Source organism: Tursiops truncatus, chromosome 17 (genome assembly GCF_011762595.2).
Source record: "Tursiops truncatus isolate mTurTru1 chromosome 17, mTurTru1.mat.Y, whole genome shotgun sequence".
Taxonomy (NCBI): Eukaryota; Metazoa; Chordata; class Mammalia; order Artiodactyla; family Delphinidae; genus Tursiops; species Tursiops truncatus.
In genome coordinates, this window is record NC_047050.1 from 67,824,387 (window position 1) to 67,842,774 (window position 18,388).

General features: G+C 47.4%; 1 protein-coding gene across 3 annotated transcripts in view; it reads right to left on the reverse strand.

Annotated features, from left to right (window-relative positions):
* The window catches only part of CYRIB (CYFIP related Rac1 interactor B), a 153,789-nt gene that overhangs the window by 111,795 nt on the left and 23,606 nt on the right, over positions 1 to 18,388 (reverse strand). For all 3 annotated transcript variants that reach the window (XM_073794759.1, XM_033843106.2, XM_033843109.2), the window contains exon 2: positions 3,276 to 3,328. The gene's annotated coding sequence lies outside the window, so the exon portion shown is untranslated. The remainder of the gene's footprint in view (positions 1 to 3,275; positions 3,329 to 18,388) is intronic.

Here is an 18,388-nt window from a genome sequence, read left to right on the forward strand (position 1 = left end):
GTCTTTAATCATTTGAAAATATACTGGCTTGGGACTTCCCTGGTGGCACAGTGGTTAAGAATCTGCCTGCCAATGCAGGGGACACAGGTTTGATCCCTGGTCTGGGAAGATCCCACATGCCACAGAGCAACTAAGCCCGTGTGCCACAACTACTGAGCCTGCACTCTAGAGCCCGCGAGCCACAACTACTGAGCCTGCATGCCACAACAACTGAAGCCCGTGCACCTAGAGCCCATGCTCTGCAACGAGAAGCCACCAAAATGAGAAGCCCGTGCACCACAACGAAGAGTAGCGCCTCATCGCCACAACTAGAGAAAGGCTGTGCTCAGCAACGAAGACTGAACGTAGCCAAAAATAAATAAATTTTAAAAAATAATAGTTAAAATGAAAACATGATACTTTAAAATATATATATATATGTACACTATCTTATAGTCTCTTTTAGATGGTTCTATTGCTTTCAACTCAAAGTCATTCATTTCCTGAGAAGTCCATATGATTTAATTGTGAACTCATCCCAGGGTTCTTTCTGTAGGAGTCCTGTTAGGTCTGGGTTGTTGAAGTATCCTCGTGGAGTGATTCTGTGTTTGTGTTAGGGATTCCCACAGTAGGCAGCCAGTTTTTATGTTAATTTCTCAGCTTGAGGAGTTCTCATATCTCATGACAATAACAATATAGATTCCACAACCACATACGGTACAGCCCCAGGTTTTTCATTTCTTGCTGGTGACTTTTTTCCACTCAAAACAAGCTTCCTCTCTGTTTCTCCAGACAGTGGAGTTTTTCTAGCCCCTTTTCATGAAGACGTGTAATGTTTAACGCTCCTGGGCACTCAAGTCCACCTTGGACCCAGGGCTCATTTCTAGACCCACTGTGGTCTTAAAACCTTAACTCCCAGACTCTACAGCCTCCATCTGGGTGCAGAAGCCCCATAAGCTGTCAGGCTTTCAGCTCACATACCCATTTGGCTTAGACATCTCTCTTCATTTTTGACACTTGTAGACTTCCCTTTCTGATGAGCTCCCCTAGATACAGTTGTTGTACTTCAGTCAACTCTGTGTTCCTATCAGGAAGGAGTCACACAAGTCAGTCCACCATGTTGCCAGAAGTGTTCCAGGTCACCAAGTCTAACACACCCAATTACCCATGCTGGAGTTCTGTCCACATTACAACTGCCTCTTACTCAAGGGTTAGCCTCTAAAGTCTACTTGTAATATTGAAAGTGGAAGGGCATCGGAATTCCTCTTGATAATCCCATAATAAAGGCTCATCACGGAGACGGACAAACCATCTCTCATTAAGTGCAACACAGCCAGTTTTTTCTTCAGCACTGGATTGCGTTTCTTAGGTTGAGCACAAGAAGAAATAGCCGGCTTGGATTTGGGGGCCCACGTTGTATGATAATTAAAATCTATAAATATGAGAAACACACCCGATAGCACAAGATGCTCACCCCCTAAAAAGCCATCGGAACAAAGACCAACAGAAGGAACAGCAGATCTGTGTCTCCCATTCAGCTCACTCCAAGAGACGTGCCTGCTTGGTGGAAAGACAGGGTCACCCACGCTATTTAAAGTGTGATTTTTACCTCTATTTTGTTTTTGTTTGTTTGTTTTATTTATTTTATTTTTGGCTGTGTTGGATCTTCATTGCTATGCGCAGGCTTTCTCTAGTTGCAGCGAGTGGGGGCTACTCTTCGTTGCAGTGCGCAGGCTTCTCATTGCTGTGGCTTCTCTTGTTGCAGAGCATGGGCTCTAGGCACGCGGGCTCAGTAGTTGTGGCTCGTGGGCTCTAGAGCATAAACTCAGTAGCTATGCTGCAAGGGCTTAGTTGCTCCGCAGCATGTGGGATCTTCCAGGACCAGGGCTTGAACCTGTGTCCCCGCATTGGCAGGCAGATTCTTAACTACTGCGTCACCAGGGAAGCCCTCTATTTTGTTTCTGTGGAGCAAGTATATATGGATCTGGATAGGATAGAAGCAGGAACCTATGCTATGACAGACATGATCTGACTTCTATAAGTCAGAATAGTGGCTATCTCCAGGGGCAGTACTAACAGCAAAGGGGCATGAGGGAACTTATGTGACGGGAATACCATGTATCCTGATCTGAGTGGCGGCTCGATGAGTGTAACATGTTAAAAATTCATCAAGATATATGATTAAGATGTGTGCATTCTATGGGTATGACTGAATCATTCTGCTGTACACCTGTAACTAACACATCATTGTTTTTTTTTTCCATTTGAAGGTTTTAATGTTCTTTTTCTTTTTTTTTTTTTAACATCTTTATTGGGGTATAATTGCTTTACAATGGTGTGTTAGTTTCTGCTTTATAACAAAGTGAATCAGTTATACATATACATATGTTCCCATATCTCTTCCCAACACATCATTGTTAATCAACTATACTCCAATATAAAATTAAATTTTTTAAAAAAGATGTGCATTATGCAGTCCGTAAGTCATACCTCAACTAAAATAAAAGTTAAAGGCATGCAGGAGAGACTGCTGGATAACATTCTGCCAGTTCTGTCTTCGTTCTATGGCTAAACCTCTCCAGAGATGGACAGTCAAATGGAGGGGAGTGAGGGTACCAGGAAGCGTAGGGAAAGGGCAGAAAAGGGAAGTGCCCTTTCGGGGGTAGAGGGCACCCAGGCTCACAGAACTGGTTTTCCGTGAGGGGCTTTACAAGAGCAGCAAGTTTACAGTGGTTAAGAGCAGTAATTCTCGAGCCAGACTGCTGCACGGGAATACTGAATCGACCCCTGCAGTGTACTGTTTGTGTCCGTGTCCCCCCGCCAATATTCATATGTTGGAACCAACCCCCCATGTGATGGTATCTGGAGGTGGGGCCTTTGGGAAGTGATTAATTAGGTCATGAGGATGCAGCCCTCATGGATGGGATTAGCACCCTTATAAAAGAGACCTCAGAAAGCTCTCTTGCCCCTTTCACCATGTGAAGTTATAACACAAAGAACCAGGAAGTGGGCCTCACCAGACACCGAATGTGCCAGCACCTTGATCTTGGATTTCCCAGCCTCCAGAACTGTGAGAATTCAATTTCCGTTGTATATATACCACCCAGTCTATGGTACTCTGTTACAGCAGCTTGAACAGACTAAGACGACCCGTTCGTTACCAGTGGCATGAACTTGGGCAAGGTTACTTCTCTTCTTTGAACCTCAACTTTCTAGGGCTGTTGCGAAGCTTAAGGTAATTCAAATGAAGCTCTTAGTTCTGAAGCCGGGTGGTCAAATCCAGCTCTGTTACTTACCAACTTGGTAACCTTGAACGAATTACTCAAACTCCAGGCCTCAGTTTCTTCTCCTGTAAAACAGAGTTATAGCAAGGATTAAGCAAGTCACAAGATTCCAGCACACAAGAAAGCCTCCAGTAAATCCTAACCACTGTTGTTTTTTCCTGTACCAGGAATAACAACCCAGTATAGCATTTCTATCCAATAGCATTTCAATCCAAATAACATTTCTCCCAACCATTATAGTTTACAGAGCATGTTTCACAAACGTTTTTCTCATTTAATGTTCAAAATAGTCTTGTGTACTACAAATAAAGAAATGAAGATTCAAAAAAAAAAAAAAAGGAAATGGAGATTCAGAGATGTTAAGTAACTTGCTGAAGGTTGCACAGCAAGTAAAGAGCAAACCCAAATCAAACTCCTCCGACGAAGGCACAGTTTGGCTGGACTGCATTGTCCCAGGGACATAGAAGGTGGGGCCTGGCTGTCCTTTCAGACTCAGAATTCTAAGATAAAGGATGCTGGAACCCTGGGGTACCTCAGCAAGTCTTAGTCTCAGCAAAACACTCAGCTCAACTTGAGTTTGAACTGGTCTTAGTCATTCTACCCCTGAATCGCTTCCTGCTTTAGATTTCTACACCGCAGAGAAAGGAAAACAAACATGTATATTACACCATCCTTGTCACCCTCAAAATCTCTTACAGTGACAAATACTTATGAATCAAAGGGAGTCTCCATAAAACCACAGTTAAACAATATCCCATTCGAACCGATTCACCAGCATTTAGTGTGAAGATAGGAGCAAGGTCTGCAGTGTCTAGACGCTCTTATTATTGCCTGGAAGAATGCCCTCTTCTGGCCTTAATTTTGATTAAATCTTCAGCTGCCTTGGTGTTTTCTCTTTGCTTTTCACCGGGGGCTGAGACTACCGGAAGCCACTTAACCAGCCTCACTTTATTCACAAAAGGTTTGGGGGCCCTTCCTAAGTGTCGTGGGAGAACATTATCAGCCGATCACGTCAACCACTCCTGCTACTTGGCCAGCAATCCTCTTGTTCACCAGGACAGGTTTTCTTTCCGCTGTTGCCTGAGTGTGGTTTAAAATTCTCTCTTAAAGAAAAATCACAAAACTGCCCAGTGGCCAAAGAAAAAGGGGATTTCATTTAAGAACCATTTAAACATACTCACAAGCTAAGACCTCAGATGTGTGCACACGCTCCATACTCTGCGTGTATGCGCGTGCACGTACCACACAACACACACGCGCACACAGATGCCCAGAGACATGATGACAGTTCTGACTCCACTCGCTATGTCTCGCAGCTACATAAAGGACTTCTTTTTCTTTCTTTCTGATTCTTTGACCAGATTTACAAAACAGAAAACAGGACAAGCTGTCTACTTGGGAAAAATTTTAGGGTCCTGGCTGAAAGTCCCAGAAATTGGAAAAAAACATACTAAGTCACTCTCACAAAACTTTTTTTTTTTTAAGGAACTATTTTTACTTTATTTTATTTTTATGGCTGCATTGGGTCTTTGTTGCTGCACACGGGCTTTTCTCTGGTTGCGGTGAGCGGGGGCTACTCTTCATTGCGGTGCGCGGGCTTCTCATTGCAGTGGCTTCTCTTGTTGCGAAGCACGGGCTCTAGATGTGCGGGGGTGGCACGTGGGTTCAGTACTTGTGGCTCACGGGCTCTAGAGCACAGGTTCAGTAGTTGTGGCGCACGGGCTTAGTTGCTCCACGGCATGTGGGATCTTCTCGGACCAGGGCTGGAACCCGTGTCCCCTGCATTGGCAGGCGGATTCTTAACCACTGTGCCACCAGGGAAGCCCCCAAAACTCTTTGTTTGGTTTTATTTTAAGAACATGAAGAGTTCTTTTAAACATGAAGAGTAAGCTGGTCTTTGCATCACTTAGAGACAAACCCAGGAGATAGAGTATGTCTCCCCTAGAAGGAAAGTGTTCATCTCAAAACAGGGGTGACTTTGTTTCACTTCCTCTATATGGGCAGAGAGAACCAGGACCATGACTCCAGAAACTGGATCTGATCTTGTCTCCTTTTTAGACTCATAGCATGGGCTCTAGTCCCATCTCGGTCTCCCAGAGCTGTGTGACTTTGGTCAAGTCACTGAACCTCTCTGAGCTCCTGCAGCCGCTGCTATCAAGTGAGGACACTCATTCATTCAAGAACTATCTACTGAGCACCTACGATGTACCAAGCATGTGGCCATGGGAATAATTCCAGGAATTAAACCATCCCAGCCACAAAGGGCTCTCATCGATTAGTGGGGGCAATTACGGGCTGACATGCAATTACAATGGAGTAACAAAAAGTATTACAACAGGGGTGAGTACAGGTGCTGGGCAATCACAGGAAAGGGTATTTAATTAATTCAGCAGGGGATGGAAAGTGATGGGTATAAGAAAGACTTCCCCAAGGAGGTGTTATCTAAGCTGAGAACTGAAAGACAAGTTTGAATTTGCCCAACCAAGGGGATCCAAGTAGAACTGGCAGCACTTGCAAAGGCCCACAGACCAAATTGCTGTTTTACAAGGTCAAGCACAAGAGGTAGGGAGAGAGACATAGGATATGTAGACCTGGATATGTAGGCAGGTGGGCTTGCCAGAGTAACTTGCCTGGACTAGATGACTTCCCAGGGGCCCTCCCAGTCCTAAGGGCTAATTCTGTGGTCTTCTGAGAGCCCAGCTCGTCCTCTTTTCCCAACAGCCCTTTCACCAGCACAGCCAAGTCCCTGAGTCCACTCCAGGGCACGAGGGAAGTCCCAAGCATCCCACGTGGGCCCTCCTCCTTCCTCTTTCTTTTCCCTTTGAGAGTGACTAGGCAGTGACTCAAGGAGGGAACTGTCCTCTACTTGTCATTTGTTTCTAAAAAACTACACCCAAGGCTCACATACACAGTTATTTGACCAACCTTCTCCCATCCAGCCCCTGACCTAGCTGAAGAAACACTGGAATTATCTGTGTCCCTGTCTGTCTGCTCCAGGACACTTCAAGCTACCTGAGGGCTCCCACTCTGTTTTGGTCATATCCTGGTGTCCCCAGCACCTGGTATTATTCCTGACTTACAGCAGGTCATCAAAAACACATGCAGAACGAAAGGATTTCCTCTCTCTGCAAATGAGCACCCATCCAGAGCTGCCCCAGACAGCAGCTCTGTCTGAGGCCAGAGTGGGAAACCCAGAGACCCAGAGAGGTACCAGCTCAAAACTCCTCTGCCAGGGCTCTCTAAGCCACTCCAGGTGCTCAGCAAAGCCCCATCGGAAAACCAACAGCCCCCCTTATTTACCAATGAAGAACCTCAGGTCCGAAAGAATGATATGACTTGCCCAAGGTCTCTTAGCAAATGCAATATAATGTTTTTAAAAGGGGGATAACGTTCTTTCTTTTTCTTTCTTTTTTTTTTTTTTTTTTTTTTTTTTTGGACAACTTTCTTAAATGGAAGGCTATCTAGTCACACCTACCAGAAACGTTGCTTATTTTAGGGGAAAATGCTTAATGTTGGCAGGTCTAACGGAATCTTTCCTTTACCTGACCGCCAATTACACCACACTTTCACAACTCCTGGGATTTTCTAGGCAGGACTAAAAGTTCCCACTGAAACAAATCTATTTATGAAGGTGACTAAAAAAGTTTTTAGGGATTGAATATGTTCTTGGATTACGGATCATTTTTTAGGTTAAATCTCTATTATGTAATCTCAGGCTATAAGAATTTTTAAAGAAAAGTTGAGCTCCCCAAACCACTTAGTTCCCTCTTGTTTTTTTAATGTTTTGACATTAGCTTTACTGTGACAGCAAACACGATTTTTAAGGAGGCCATTTAGACCTATATAACCCCTCCATCAACAGAATTCCTCATAATTCCTGTGTCCTCCTAAAGTTTTTATTCACAAATCTATACTGTGTACATACACATGTATTTCATTTAAAGGAATTACCTTTAGTGTAGAAGTTCCTTAGAGTACTTTTTTCTTAAAAAAAAAAAAAAAACTTAGTATGCAAGTCAGTGGCATGATGTTTCTGAAACCACCCCCGAGCAAAACCCAGGTGACAAATTAAGTGCACCTGGAAATTCTGGGTCTGAGACACTGAGGGTGACATTTTCTAGCCTGCTTCATTTAATTATTATTCTGACACTTCCCATATCCCAGTTAATAGGAAACAGACAAAGCAAAGCAGGTGTTTTACTTATATCCACCTGGCACAGCAAACTCCCGAAGTTTGCAATAGTTGCTTATTGCTGAAGAGTTTAAGGCAATATTTTTCTGCCAGTGAAGTAACATCTCAAACAGCCTAGCATAGTGGTTCTCACCCCGGCTCAACCAGAGCCCACAGGGGAGGGAGGAAAACCTTTAAAAATACTGCCGCTGGATCCCGAGCCTGCACAATTAAACAGACTCTCTAAGGATGAAACTCCAGCACTATAGTTTTCCAAAGATCCCCAGGTGATTGTATGGTGCAAACAGGACAGTGAAGCACGGGCCTAGGATAACTCATTAGACAAAGGAAGCCCATGGGAAATCTTATCTGGAAGTGAAAAACGCATCGTAATTAAATAAAACAGCAGATGTAAAAGTACCTAACAGGGCCTGTTACCCAGAAGACACTTAATAAATGTTAATTAAACAAAAAAATAATAATTCAAATAATTACTCCTTCTCCTCAGTAAATTCATCTTGTAATTTTATTGGCTTGTTTATCACATGCTGTTTTTTCTTAGCCATGATTGGCTAGAATCTATCCTTGTTAATAAAATTAGAAACGTATACCCATAATCCTGTTCAATTACAGGAGCTCTGTAGTATTTCCAACAACTCTTAATCACTTATTTAATAAAACTTTCCCCCAGAACAGTGGCTAATACATACTAAATACTCAACAAATGTTAGCTATTTATAAGAATTCATGATAATTTTTTTTTTTTTTTTTTTTTTTTGCGGTACGCGGGCCTCTCCCGTTGCGGAGCACAGGCTCCTCCGGACGCGCAGGCTCAGCGGCCATGGCTCACGGGTCCAGCCGCTCCGCGGCATGTGGGATCCTCCCGGACCGGGGCGCGAACCCGCGTCCCCTGCATCGGCAGGCGGACTCCCAACCACTGCGCCACCAGGGAAGCCCCATGATAATTCTTATAACTTCAGTTGAAACTTATTTTATACTATCTGGAGAACTTAGCAAGAATGTAAAAAAATTACCCGGGCAATCTTTAACAAACTTATAAAAAGAGACTTTTAAGCACATCAATTCTTTCTATAAATTTGTGAAAAAAATATTAAATGTGATCATTGCACAGGTAGCTAGCTTATCTTGCACATTCAAGGGGGCCCTGCAAAAGTAACTTGTGAACACTCAGCAGTTTCCATAGCCACTTGAAAATGCTAACACTGCAATTAGCTCAAAGTGGTCTCTTAATCCGACTTTTCCCTACCACTGCCTCCCTGACCCTGAATTAGGAAGGTGATTTTTCTATATGTTCACATTACCCCTCAGTTCTAACTAAGAAACCAAAAATCTGTTTTAAAAAAAAGAATATAATTTCTTAATCAGGATGAGGAGGTCTTATTTAGAACATTTCCAAACCTCTTGCTGCCCTGCTCAGATGAATTACGCCAGTCCGCATCTGTCTCGGGTTGCGCTAAGCAGAAGAGGCGTTCAGCAGCTAGGCTGGAAGATCTGCTGTGCTTGGTTCAGGATTCACACTGTTATCAGGAGACCTTTCCACAGCTCACACCTGAGCACGCTACCCTTTGCTTCTCTTTGCCTTCTATCTCCAAACATCTGCCATTTCATGTTTTAAATCAACACACATGCAAAAATAATCATGACGTGCCCTTCTTTACATGCATATTATACGTCAATAACAAGCACTATTGGTCTGAATGTTTATGTCCCCCCAAAATTCCAGTGTTGGAATCCTAAGCCCTCAATGTGATGGTATTAGGAGGTGGGGCCTTTGGGAGGTCATGGGGGTGGAACCCTCACGAATGGGATTAGTGCCCTTATAAAGGCGACACCAGACAGCTCCCTCACTCCTTCTGTCATGGGTGGAGGGCCCTTACCCGACCATGCTGGCGCCCGGCTCTCAGACTTTCAGCCTCCAGAACAGTGAGAAATAAATGTCTGTTGTTTATAAGGTCCCAGTCTGTGGCACTTTGTTATAGCAGCCTTGACAACTAAAACAACAAAGTCGAAAGGGACCACACATGGGCCTTTGGCTAGTAACAGCTTGGTTTGCTCAATAAGAATGTCATGACTGACTGCCACATGCCAGGCAGCTCCAAAGGTGCCAGAGAGATGGACATGAGGACAGAGTTCCCATCTTCAAGGATCTCAGGCTCCAAGGAGCGTGTGGATTGGCTACTGTGACACAGTGTGACTCTGACCCAAGGGCGACAAGGAAACGCAAAGGATAGGGTCACAGGGGCAGCCCTAAATATTTAGAATCAGAAATTAGGAAATAAAAATAAATAAGCACATAGGAGATAAATGGTTGTGGATAACAATGTTAAAATAACTACTGCAGCTTTCATCAATCACACCACCCTCTCGACGCCCATCACCTAAACTTATGCCACACTAAATCCTATGCCACTTTGTATTATCTGACAACACAGGGTTGCCACAAATCTTTACTTGTAAAAAATGCAGTATCTTCAAAGCACAATAAAACAAGGTATGCATGTACTCGAGCTTCTTTTACTCACATACTCTCTTCCCCGAGGTGGCAACCCTCTAAGTGGAAGGACTCTGACCTGACTCCGGAGCTCACCTTTCTCCCAAATCCAGGGCCTGAGATTTGGGGAGACACTGCTATTGTACTGAGCTATTCTCTTTCAAAGATAATATTCAGCAATAACGTTTATTATCATTTCCCTCTACATCCCTTCTCTCCTGGAACGATGGACCATTTTCAGGGTCGAATTCTGAAGCAGGATAAAATCCAAAACATAGCTTCTACATGATGCTTAACCATTCTCCTTGCACAGGCTGATTTCAGCTGAAGATGTATACACATCTCCCACTTTTTTCCAGAGTATCATGATCTACTGCTTATATATTTTACAATATTTTTAATGAAGCTGTAGTACTTGCAGCTCTATGTCCGGGTAATAAATTTGCCTTTAACCTTAAAAAAAAAAAATCCCTCATTTAGGGGGAGTGGAGACACTACATAGTAGAGTGCTTACATGTTGGTAAATGTTCAAAATATTTTAAAGCTTTAATCAATCATTTCTTTAAACTAATAACATTAATTATTACTGTGTACTTTAATAAGTGGCCTGGGGGACTTCCCTGGTGGCGCAATGGGTAAGACTCCATGCTCCCAATGCAGGGGGCCTGGGTTCGATCCCTGGTCAGGGAACTAGATCCCCACATGCATGCCGCAACTAAGAGTTCGCATTCCACAACTAAGGAGCCCTGGAGCCGCACTAAGGAGCCCGCCTGCTGCAACAAAGACCCGGTGCAACAAAATAAATAAATAAATATTTTAAAAATAAATGGTCTTTCTTTTTCTTTTTATGCTGCAGCTCAGCACACCACTGAGTTAAGAAATCTAACAAGAAGGTGAAGAAGGGAGACACAGAGAACAGACTTGTGGTTGCCAAGAGGGAGGGAGGGAGGGAGGGAGGGAGTGATGGATTGGGACTTTGGGGTTAGCAGATGCAAACTCATATAGAGAATGGATAAAAAACAAGGTCCTACTGTATAGCACAGGGAACTATATTCAATATCCTGTGATACACTATAATGGAAAAGAATATGAAAAAGAATGTATATATATATATGTGTAACTGAGTCACTTTGCTGTACAGCAGAAATTAACACAACATTGTAAACCAACTGTACTTCAACAATTAAAATAAAGAAAGAAAGAAAGAAGGTGAACAAGGAAGGAAAAGACCTCTTGGGAATTGAACAGCCAGACTTAATACCCTCTCAGGAAAACCTCAATCCTGTGGGCTAGCCCTAGCCCTACCCTTTTCAAACTGGAGAAAAGGAAAGAAGCTCATTAACAGAGAAGCAAGGTAAAGATGTTGTTTCTGAAACACAAGGGAACCAATTATCAAACACTCAGTCATATCACAATTTACCTGAAAAAGTGACATTGGTGGAGCTAGAGAATATTACTGCGGGTATCTGGTCTAACTGCCTGGTTTTACAGGTGAGAGAATCTGAAGCATGGAAGGAAAGGAACATGCCTGTGGTGAAGACAGCAGGATCACAGCAGAGTCAGAACCGTCTCCCAAGATTCCCAACTCCTAACTACCCAGGGCTGATCACTGAGTTTCCGCACACTTCCAAACTCCTTCACCTGGTTAACTGCATCCCAGATGTCCACTCTCAGCTCGGGTGTACCCCGCTTCAGAGAGGCTTCCGGGTACACCGTACCTGGTGCTCCCCTTTCTCAGAGCACTCTTCCCACTTTACCTGAATGGTGCCGCCACTCCATCAGCTAGCTTCCCCCCGAACTTGCAGCAACTTTTTGCTCAACTCTGTGTCCTGGACCTGAGCACAGGCGTGACATCTACAGGGACACTGTGCAGCGAACAGAGTAACTGACTCGTCTCAGGTTGCCTGGGAATTTTCCAGCTTTAGCAAAGCAAGTCCCAAGTCTCAGGAAACCCCTCAGTCTCAGGCAAACCAGGACAGCTGGTGACGCTAACAGCGGATGCCAATAGGGTGAGACGGCCTGCTCACCATGTCCCCTCCTCTAACCATCCTCGGCCATACGTGCCAGGCCCGGAGCCCTGTCTGTGCCATTCGGTCACTCTAGCTCAGCACTATCTGATAGAACTTTCTGCAGTGCTGAAGATGTTCTATACCTACACTGTCCAATACCATAGCACCAGACCCATGTGGCTACAGAGCGGCTGAACTCTGGCTACTGTAACTGAGTTTTTAATTATGTTTAATTTTTATTAATTTCTATTTAAATAGCCCCATATGGCTAGCAGCCACCGTACGGAACAGCTCAGCTCTGATTTTACATAACTGGAACTACAGTACATCTCTGTGCACAGAAATGAGCTTTGAAGTCAGACCGACCTCGGTTCGAAACCTGACTCAGTCATTTGCAAACGTGTCACAACTCCTTGGGGAATCTTGTTTCTCCCTCTGTAATCCTTGCAAATTTACTACGACACAATGTTCAGAAAGTGGCTGGCCCCTAGTAGAACTTCAAGAAATAGGATTTCTCTAGAAGGAGAGAAACCAAATCAATGTAAAAATGCTAGAAAAATCTGATTCTGAACCCAAGAGTGCAAGAGCATCATATCGGCCAGATCTCCAACACCCCTGTCAGGTTCAAATTCGGATTCTAAACTGCCATGGCCGTCCTGCTTGATTTCTGTCCCAGGCCTGTGGCTGGCTGTCACTGAGTCCCACTGGGGCAGCAGGCACTGGGTACGGGGAGATACTGTGCTAGGTCACCTGAGCGTGGCCCTACACAGTCCCAGAGGTAGGGATCCAGGCTCTTCCCAGAGCAGGGAGGAAGCAGCGCCCAGAGGAAGCCCAGGTGCCCCAGAGGGCTCACGTGTACCCCAGGCCGGCCGCTGGTGCCCAGGGGTTCGGGGCACACTGGGGACATCCCGCGTCCTGCACATCCACGGGGAATGCCACCCCTGCTGCCTCTCGAAAGGGTCAGGACACAGTAATGAGCTGGGAACCAGGTGCAGTTGCGAAGCCCCTGAGGCATCTGGTTGCTGGAACCTCTCCCCAGCCCTAAGGAATCCATCCCCTCGGCAGGAACGGGCAGCAGGTCCCCGGAGAAGCAGGCTGTGGATCAGAATCACGTGGGGAGCTTTTTAGAAACAGTGTTCCCCAGACTGGGAATCGGTGTTTGCAGAAAGCTCCCAGGTGACTATGCTGCATGGCTAGGACTTGGTATTTTTCACCTGAGGGCTTGGGAAGGTGGTTCTGCTGAGGACTGTCTAGGGCAGCGCTAGGGCTGGGGAAAGAAGTCCCTTGTCAACGGGTCCCTCCCTCTGGCTGCAGGGACAACAGTCAGATGGCAGCAGGACGCCGCAACCAGAGCTGGGACACGAGCTGCTCCCCTCCTTCCAGCCCCAACTGGCAGAGACCCTTCCGGTTCACCAGGGCTGACCTGTCCCATGTCTCATGTGCAGCACCGGTGGGGAGGGGCCTCCTTCCCCACTAGCCCCTGAGCACCCGTAAGCAGAAGCCCTAATCCATACACCTCTCGGTCCTGGGGTCCCAGGGCTGGCCGCAGCACTGAGGAAGCCCACAGTAAAAGCTGTCATTGTGGTCGTTACTCTCATTTCAGTGAAAAGGAAACCAGAACCTAGAGACGGTATGACTCACCCAAGGCCCATGGTGCGGTGGCAGGGCTGGGACAGGAGCTCGGGCGCCTGGGTTCATTCCCTTCCTGATGCCCCAGGTTGAGGCCCACTGCTTCCTCTACCCTCTCCCACGCTCTCTCCTCTCCCTCCTGCAGCCAATATCCAGGCTCTGACCACCAGGGTAAACTCTCATCTAGTATCCTTGGGCTCTGATTTATAGGACCCCTCACCTGTCCTCAAAACAGTCCATGGAGTCTAAGAGCACCCCTTGGGCACTATACAGGGGGTTGGTTTTCAGCCCAGCATTGGAGCCTGACATACCCAAGTTGCCACTGAGTAGCTGCGTGGTCCTGGACACATGCCTTAACTCCTCTGGGCTCAGCTTCCTCAGCTGTAAATGGGGATGATGATATTTACCACTCACGGTTGTGGAGAGGATTATTCAGCGAGATCAGTCAAACAGATCACACGGGCACCACGACCAGCCGGCAGGAAGTACTAACAGCTGGTAGGTATTACTCAGGTAGCGAGCACCACCCTTCTCATCACCTGCTCCGTGCTCCAGATTCAGGCCCATGGTAGAAGCCTCCAAACTCCGCACCCTCTTTATTTATTTATTTTTGGCCGCGTTGGGTCTTTGTTGCTGCGCGCAGGCTTTCTCTAGTTGCGGCGAGCGGGTGCTACTCTTCCTTGCAGTGCGCGGGCTTCTCATTGCGGTGGCTTCTCTTGTTGCGGAGCACGGGATCTAGGCGCGTGGGCTTCAGTAGTTGTGGCACACGGGCTCAGTAGTTGTGGCTCGCGAGCTCTAGAGTGCGGGCTCAGTAGTTGTGGCTCGCGGGCCCTAGAGCGCAGGCTCAGTAGTTGTGGTGCATGGGCTTAGCTGCATCGTGGCACGTGGGATCTTCCCGGACCAGGGCTCGAACCCGTGTCCCCTGCGTTGGCAGGTGGATTCTCAACCACTGCGCCACCAGGGAAGTCCCTAAACTCTGCACCCTCTTGCCTTTCTCTTCCCACAGGCCACCCTGGGCCAGCTGGCCCCGCCGCACTGCGCCTGGCCTGGCCTCTTGGGTGCCTGCACCGCCCTGGAGGACCAGGTGGCTGGAGCATCAGAGGTCATGCCCACCCTCACCCCCGAGTTCCCCAGAAATAATAAACGAGAAGTAACTCTTTCTATTCCTCGTTCGGGACTTCCTTAATCGAAGTCAAATATTTGCACACTCTCCAAGGCCTGTAAACCCGAACTGCTCACAGGAAAGAGAAAAAAAAACTTGGGTGCAAAGAGAGCAAGTGTGGGCAGCAGCGGCCTCATCGAAGCTCAGAGGAAAGGGCAGCCGATCTGAAGAAGCACTCAGCCCAGCTGAGCAGGAGAAAGCTGTCATTTCCAGAGCAATCTCCCCGGCCTCTCTCCAGCGGCCTCCACAAATTCAGTGGCACACTCGCTCATGCCCGTGGCCCAGGGGGAATCCTCGAGGGTGTGAGTGTAAGGAGGGGTGGGGGAGGGGTGCGAGCCAGGAGGAGTTCCTCCAGCCCCGCCCCAAGAGCTTCCAAACTAGCCGGCGGAGTTCAGCTGGCGTTAAAACACCGAAGGACTCCACACAGCTTGGGAAAGAGCTGCTGTCTGGAGCCCCTCTCCCCGGCGGCCCTTCCCCAGAGCTCCCAGACCTACCCCGGCACCCAGCAAGGGAAGGATGAACATCCGGCACTGTGGAAGCTTCCAGAAAGGACTCTGATGGGTGCCCAATGTTAAACATTCTGACCATCACCCCTGGGCACAGTTAAGGCTCATGAAAAAGGCAAATAACATTCTGAGGGATTCAGAAAAGGGACAAGGCCCTCAATAAATGTTTGCTGGCAGTAGCACCTAGGACAGGCCACGGAACCACGGCGCCTCCCTCCCTCTGGGCCACTCACTCCACCCAAGGTCATGACACCACTGTCACAGAAGCCTCCCTGGCCAGGCAAAAGGAAAGTCTGTGCTGACCTCTCACCCTAACCCTAACCGTAACCAGGCAGAAGGAAGCTTCTGGGCTCCTGCCCTGCCCAGCCTCCAGCCCCTCTAGGATGGTACCAGTGTCCTCTGGGGCATCCCCTGACCCTCCCCTCCATGTGCTCCAGGGGCTAGCATATCACCAAGGGGAGGGCTGTCAAAGCACAGAATCTTCCAGAATCAGTGGCTGCTACAAGAACAAGCATGTGACCAAAACTGGCCTGTAAGAGCCCTCTCAGGACTTCCCTGGCGGTCCAGTGGGTAAGACTCCACGCGCCCAGTGCAGGGGACCCGGGTTCGATCCCTGGTCAGGGAACTAGATCCCGCACGCATGCCGCAACTAAGACCCGGTGCGGCCAAATAAATAAATAAATAGCTAAATAAAAGTGTCCTCTCGAGGGTCAAGAATGGTCATGTGACCCGAACTGGCCAATCAGAACCTACTCTAGCACTTTGGCTGAAGGCACCAGGAAAGGGTGCCCTCCTCGCCCACACACAGGGTCGTTAACCTGAAAGGCTGAAAGCCTGAACCCATCTCACAGGGAGAGACTGCCTGAGAAACAAGGAGGGAGGGAAGCAGGGCCAAGAGACAGTGGGAGACAAAACCCGGCCAGCGCATGGTTGGGCCCTGGTTCAGCCACCCCTGACCATTTAGCGACTTGACACGGTAAATGAACTTTTTCAAACCTAGGCCAGCTTGAGTTTGGTTTCTGTCACTTGCAACCCGGAGCACTGACTGACACGTTCCTCAGTGGGTGCGTGAGAAGATGCTCGTTGCTACCCGGCCCTGCTTCTTGCCCTGGCTGCCAATTCTTGTGACTTTGTGGCTTGCTGGTGGCATCTGGGAGGCTGGCTCCAGGCCCTACAGCCTCCGCTCCCTGCAAACTGAGCATCCGTCTCACTGGACCCCTAGACTCCGGTCTCTTGCCCTCCATCTCCCAAGCTACCACTACTGACCTTTTCTTTCTCTTTTTCTTTGTTTAAAAAAATTTTAAGGCTTCTTTTTTTTTCTTTAGTTTTATTTATTTATTTATTGGCCACGCAGCAGGGCATGCAGGATCTTAGTTCCCGGACCTGGGGTCGAACCCGCACCTTCTGCAGTGGAAACACAGAGTCTTAACCACTGGACCGCCAGGGACGTCCCTAGTTACCTTTTGTAATACACATATCCTGCAGTGGCCCCATACTGCCTGAGGATTATGATGCAAGCTCCTTGAACACAGCTCACGAGGCTGCCATCACAGGCCCCGATGACCTGTGTTCTCCACAAGAACCCTCCAGTCCAGCCACGCGGAACTACTCCGAGATCCCTCCCAGGTCCGGGCACTTGCAGGCTCCACCAGATAGGAACAGTGTTTCCAAACCATCCCAGCTGACTACATAAGCTCTTCCAGAGCACCTCATGTTCTGTAAACCACATCCTGTCCACTGAGGTCAAAGACCCCACTCTTCACAGGAGTTAAGTCAGTGTTGAGAGAACTGCATAAACACAGCCTCTTCCCGCGCCCCCCCCCCCACCGCACCCATCCACACCCACCCCCACCCCCTCCCCGCCCGCCGCAGATGACTTTCAAGGCCCTCCCAAAAGCTTTCTAACTGTTAGGGAAGCCATAAAGTGGCTCAGAGTTAAGCCTTTGTTATGTAAATTAAAGCTCCCCTACCAAGTTTCCACTGAAAAATCGGCCAGCTGTGTAAATTTCTTTTTTTTTTTTTTTTTTTTTTTTTGCGGTACGCGGGCCTCTCACTGCTGCGGCCTCTCCGGTTGAGGAGCACAGGCTCCGGACGCGCAGGCCCAGCGGCCATGGCTCACGGGCCCAGCCGCTCCGCGACATGTGGGATCTTCCCGGACCAGGGTATGAACCCACGTCCCCTGCATCGGCAGGCGGACCCTCAACCACTGCGTCACCAGGGAAGCCCTGGCTGTGTAAATTTCATTCAAAGCCATAGGAAAAAGTCTATGGATAAAACTTCTCTTGACACAGAACATAAACAGACAGCATTTATAATTACAGAGAGTTCATTTCAAGAAAGATTTTAGAGAACTCCCAGTGCAACCTTCCCATTTTACAGAAGTGGAAACTGAGAGTCCAAGAAGTGAAATGATACCTCAGGGTCACACAGTCAGGAGGCAGAGAAGCCAGGACAAAACACCAGGTTCTCTGCTTCTTGCCCCCCTAATAATTTATAAATAATAACCTTACTTTCATTTACTTTATTTTATTACAACACTAATTCATACACACTCACTTAAAAATGTGAGCCACAGAGAAGTTCTGTATGTACTTTCTGCTCTTTGCACATCTCACTGGGGTCTCTGTTTCCTGGCAGCGCTGCTGGAGCCCTCCAGGCCTTAGACTTTGTGTGGTTTCTCACCCTCCCTGCTGCCCATAAACAACATCAACAGGGCCAACACAGACAATAACAGTTGCTGGTTATGCAATGAGAGGCAGCCTCTACTTCCTAAAGTGGGCCTAGGCGGTGGAGGCAGCACTCTGTAAAAATGTCTACCCACCCCTGGACCCAGCAACTTGTCATGAGGACATTCATTCATTACTCAGTGTGGGTTGTTTTGTTCTGTGTATGTCCCATTCATCTCTAAAGAAAAAGCATCTTGCGGAGTGGCAGTGATTTCAGAAACAGCCTGGAGTTTGAATTTCTGGCGGCTCCTTTCACTCACTGTGTGACCTTAGACAAGTCACTTAACCTCTCTGAGGCTCAGTTGCTACATCTTCATAAAATGGCAGAAACACCAACCACGGAACAGAGTTTGAGCCCCTCGGGTTCTATTTAAGGGCTTGGCAGGAATTTCCTGACAGTCCAATGGTTA